At 38.5% G+C, this 4457-nt stretch overlaps 1 long non-coding RNA gene across 1 annotated transcript; it reads left to right on the top strand.

Moving 5' to 3' along the window:
- Nucleotides 1-342: 342 nt before the first annotated feature.
- Nucleotides 343-1605, top strand: LOC119367730. The gene is made up of 4 exons (XR_005176415.1): nt 343-591; nt 673-827; nt 1030-1152; nt 1297-1605. It is a non-coding gene; the product is annotated as an uncharacterized LOC119367730 (long non-coding RNA).
- Nucleotides 1606-4457: the final 2852 nt, after the last annotated feature.

Genomic DNA, 4457 nt, shown 5'->3' on the forward strand with positions numbered 1-4457 from the left:
ACTTCCTTCTCTCTCTCTCTTTTATTTCTTTTCTATTTCTGTTATTTTGTTTTTGATTTGATTTAAAATACCAAATCATTTAATAAAATCCTGGAAACAATTATGGGTGCTTCCTGAATTATTTCAGTGACCCTTAACAATTTCCAACATTTATTTGAACATTTAAATTATTTATAGTATTTAAATGCCCAAAGTCAAATACAATATGATTTAATTTAAAAATCCAAAAATGACCTAAGAATATATTCATCATTTTTGGCAGAGGTTTCCACCTTAACCAGAAATCATGAACTTTTCTTAGGAACCTTTTGGGTTTATTGAAAAGATTTTAATTCACCCTAGTTGAGTTGATTTAATGCTAGGGTTTGAACATCCCCATTTCAATTTTAGGCAAAATTTAAACATGATGCAACACATGACTAGCTAGTTCAGAGCAAACCAGAAGCTAGGGATGTGACAAATCTGCACTTCATTCTACTAAACTCAACAATGTCCCTACTGCCTTGGTCACTTCTGAAGATGCTGCACATCTGACCAGTCACACCCAGGCTGCAGATCATGAGGGAGTCAATCTACTTCAGGAAACTGCAGGTGAGATCTCAGAAAGCTCATCTGCTCCACCTGGTTTTCCTGTTCCTGCCTTTATTAATCAGGCACATACTATCTGCCCAGGATCCATTCACAAGACTGAGTTGACTAGTGAAGTACCACAAGAAGAGATAGCTCTAGCTCCAATACAGACCGAAGAAGATCTTATAGGAGCAAAAGGTTCAAAGATCTGGAAAACCCATTTTGCTCCATCTATTCACACCAAGGAAATTATACAGGTACCCTCTGACTGGGTTAATTTCTTGGCAGTTAATCTCTTATCACCTGACAAGTTTGATTGGGCCAAGAAATTTGTCACTTCCAATGTTTGGGCTATTATTAAACATGGATCTACCTGTCATACCTCCTTGCCCTTTGTAATCCTTGAGAAATGTCATGCTCATGGTAAACTCACATGCATTTGCATCATCCACTGAACAGGCCACCACAGAACATAACAACACAGAGGAGTTTGAACCTACTGAAGTGACTTATGCATCCTCCACATGAGCACTTCAGAACAAGAAAAAGAGGAAAGACAAAATTCCTTTGGTAGAGACTGAGGTAAGGAGAAGTTGTAGACTCCAGAAGTTATCTAAAGGCTATAAACAATCAGTTTGTTTGGACAAAGATTGTCTTGCATGTTCTATTAAGCCACCAATTATTGCTGCCAAAGTGGTCAAAAGTCTTAACACCTCATTTTGCAAGGTCATTGACAAAGACACCTCTGAAGAGATCCTGTCCAAGAGACCCAAGAAGATCAAAGGTGCATGCTCCATGTAGGAGGGGAACAAGAATCCTAAGGAGCCTGGTAAAAATGGATTTAGTTCACCTTATATCATTATCAGCTGTAATATTTTGTGTCCTAAGATGTTTACAGTCTGGTATTGTGCTGTGCTACGAAACTTGTATGAGACTTTTTTTCTTCTTCTGCTACTATGTATGACTATATGGAAAGTGGCTCAATTATGCTTTTGTTCTGGACTTATGAAAAGTGGCATAACTACTTCCTCACCCCCCAGATGTATGCACATAGCTCTGTTTGTTGCAAGTTGATATTTCTAATCCATTTTATATCTCATGAATCGAGAATGGAATATTTTAAACTGGAATGTTAGGGGTATTAATGACCCCAAGAAGTGGACTGCTATTTCAAATAAGATTGAGGAATCAAAATGTGCCATTGTGTGTATTCAGGAAACTAAAAGAGAAGCATTTGATAGCTCCTATCTCAAAAACTTCTGTCCAAGGAGAATTACCAAATTTGAATATCCCCCTTCAGATATCCCCACAACATGAGCAGAGGTGAAGGTAATATAGAGGATATTCTTAACTTTAATGAGGCCATTAATTAGCAAGCTCTGGTTGAAATCCCACTTAAAGGCAGAAACTTTACATGGAGCAACATGCAAGATGCACCTTTATTGGAAAAGTTGGACTGGTGTTTCACTTCTGAATCTTGGACTCTTCAATATCCATCCACATTTGCATACCCATTGGCCAGAACAACCTTTGACCATGTCCCCATCAACATCAAAATTGGCTCATCTATACCCAGATCCAATATCTTCAGATTTGAAAACTACTCGCTTCAACATTCTCAGTTTAAAGATATAGTCAAAACTATCTGGTCACAAAATGTAAATGAAAGTGATAGTGCAAAAGTTATTGCAGCCAAATTCAAAAGACTAAGAAAAGGCCTTAAAATATGTGCAAGACAATTATCTAATTTGAGGACCACAATTGCAGATACAAACTTCCTTATCCTGTGCTATGACTTCTTTTAAGAATTCAGGCGACTCACCATAGAGGAATCAAATCATCTTGCAAAATTACTTGAGCATCAGAGAATTTATTAGAAGAAGAGAGCTACCATTAGACAAATCAAGATGGGAGAGGCCAACACCAAATACTTCCAAGCAAAAGCCACAATCAAATACAGGAATAATTGTATTGCAATGCCCAAGGATGAAACAGGAATAGAGCACCATGATCACCAGGCCAAAGCTGCTATTATTTTTAGAGCCTTCAAAGACAAATTGGGTACTTGCATCCCTTGTGATAACCTACTCAATCTACATGGTCTTCTACACTCTTCTGTTGATCTATCTGAATTGTAAGCCCCTTTCACTAACAAGGAGATTTATGAAGTGATCATGCATATGCCATCAGATAAATCTCCTGGGCCAGATGGTTTTAATGCTGCTTTCCTCAAAGCTTGCTGGGATACTATTGCCAATGACTTCTATAGACTAATTCATGATTTTCACTCTGGAAATGTCAATATTCAAAGCATCAACTACTCATTCATTACTCTAAGCCCCAAGGTTGATGCTACAACTAGCCCAGCAGACTTCAGACCAATATCCCTGCTCAATTGCACACTCAAGATCATCACTAAGCTTCTGGCCAATAGATTACAAAAAGTTATTCTAAAATTGGTCCGCACCAACCAATATGGTTTCTTGAATAATAGATACATCAAGGATTGCCTTGCTTGGTCTTATGAGTACATCCACCAGTGCTTCCAGAGCAAAAAAGAACTGGTTTTGTTGAAATTAGATTTTGAAAAGGCATTTGATATGCTTAGCCATGAGACCATCATTCAGATTATGCAAGCCAAGGGTCTATGGGACTGAGTTTTCTTCAGTTCTTCTTAATGGAGTGCCAGGGAAACAATTCCTTTGTAAGAAGGGTGTAAGACAGGGTGACCCACTATCACCACTCATCTTTGTGACTGCTGCAGATCTCCTTCAAACCATGATGAATGAAGCAATGCATAATAACTTGATCCAGTCACCATTGATTCATCAGTCTTGTACTAATTATCCCATCATTCAGTATGTTGATGATACCATCCTGGTTGCAAAGGCTGACAATAGACAACTAGAGCACATCAAAAACCTATTGCTTCACTATGCTGCTTATACTGGGCTCAAAGTTAACTACTCCAAGTCCACTCTCATTTCTATTAATACCCCTTTGGACAAAATGAATGCTTTGTCACACTTGTTGGGTTGTAATATTGGTACATTGCCACACAAATATCCGGGTCTCACATTAAGCCAAGGATTTTGGATTTTCTCCCTATGTTAAAGAGAATTGAATCAAGAATACTGAGCTGCTCCACTTTGCTATCCTCTGGAGACAAACTGACCCTCATCAAATCAGTCTTCACAAGCATGCGAACATTTTTCATGTGTACCCTCTGGATATCCAAAACTGTTGTCAAGCAGATCAATACATATCTTATGAATTGTTTCTGGAGGAAATTTGGCACCCAGGAAAGAGGATCAGTACTGATTTCATGGAAGAAAGTATGTTTACCCAAATCCCATGGTGGATTGGGAGTTCTGGATATCCATTTACACAATCAGGCTCTACTTATGAAATTCTTGCACAAATTCTTTAATAAGGCTGATACACCTTGGGTTAAGATTATTTGGGAAACTTACTACCAAGATAGCCTACCAAGTGACAAAATGGTGGGCTCATTCTGGTGGAGAGGTATTCTAATAACCTTGCCTGCCTTCAAGCTTTATGCCAGATGCTAACCAGGAAATGGAGACACCACTCTGTTTTGGCATCACAATTGGTCAGATATGCCTCTGCAACAAAAGCTACCTGAAGTTTTCTCCTTTGCCATCAACAAGGAAATCACACTGGGACAGATTCATGAACAACAGGAGCTAGAGGATTGTTTTCACAAAGCACTCTCCTAGGAAGCATTCAATCAATTCAACCTCCTACAAGACCAACTTCATAGTTCTATACAAACTGAAGAGACAGACCAATGGGGATATATCTGGACATCTACAACGTACTCATCAATGAAGATATACAACAACCTCATTGACAAGCCTGAAGCC

This window comes from Triticum dicoccoides, chromosome 2B, assembly GCF_002162155.2.
Source record: "Triticum dicoccoides isolate Atlit2015 ecotype Zavitan chromosome 2B, WEW_v2.0, whole genome shotgun sequence".
Lineage (NCBI taxonomy): Eukaryota > Viridiplantae > Streptophyta > Magnoliopsida > Poales > Poaceae > Triticum > Triticum dicoccoides.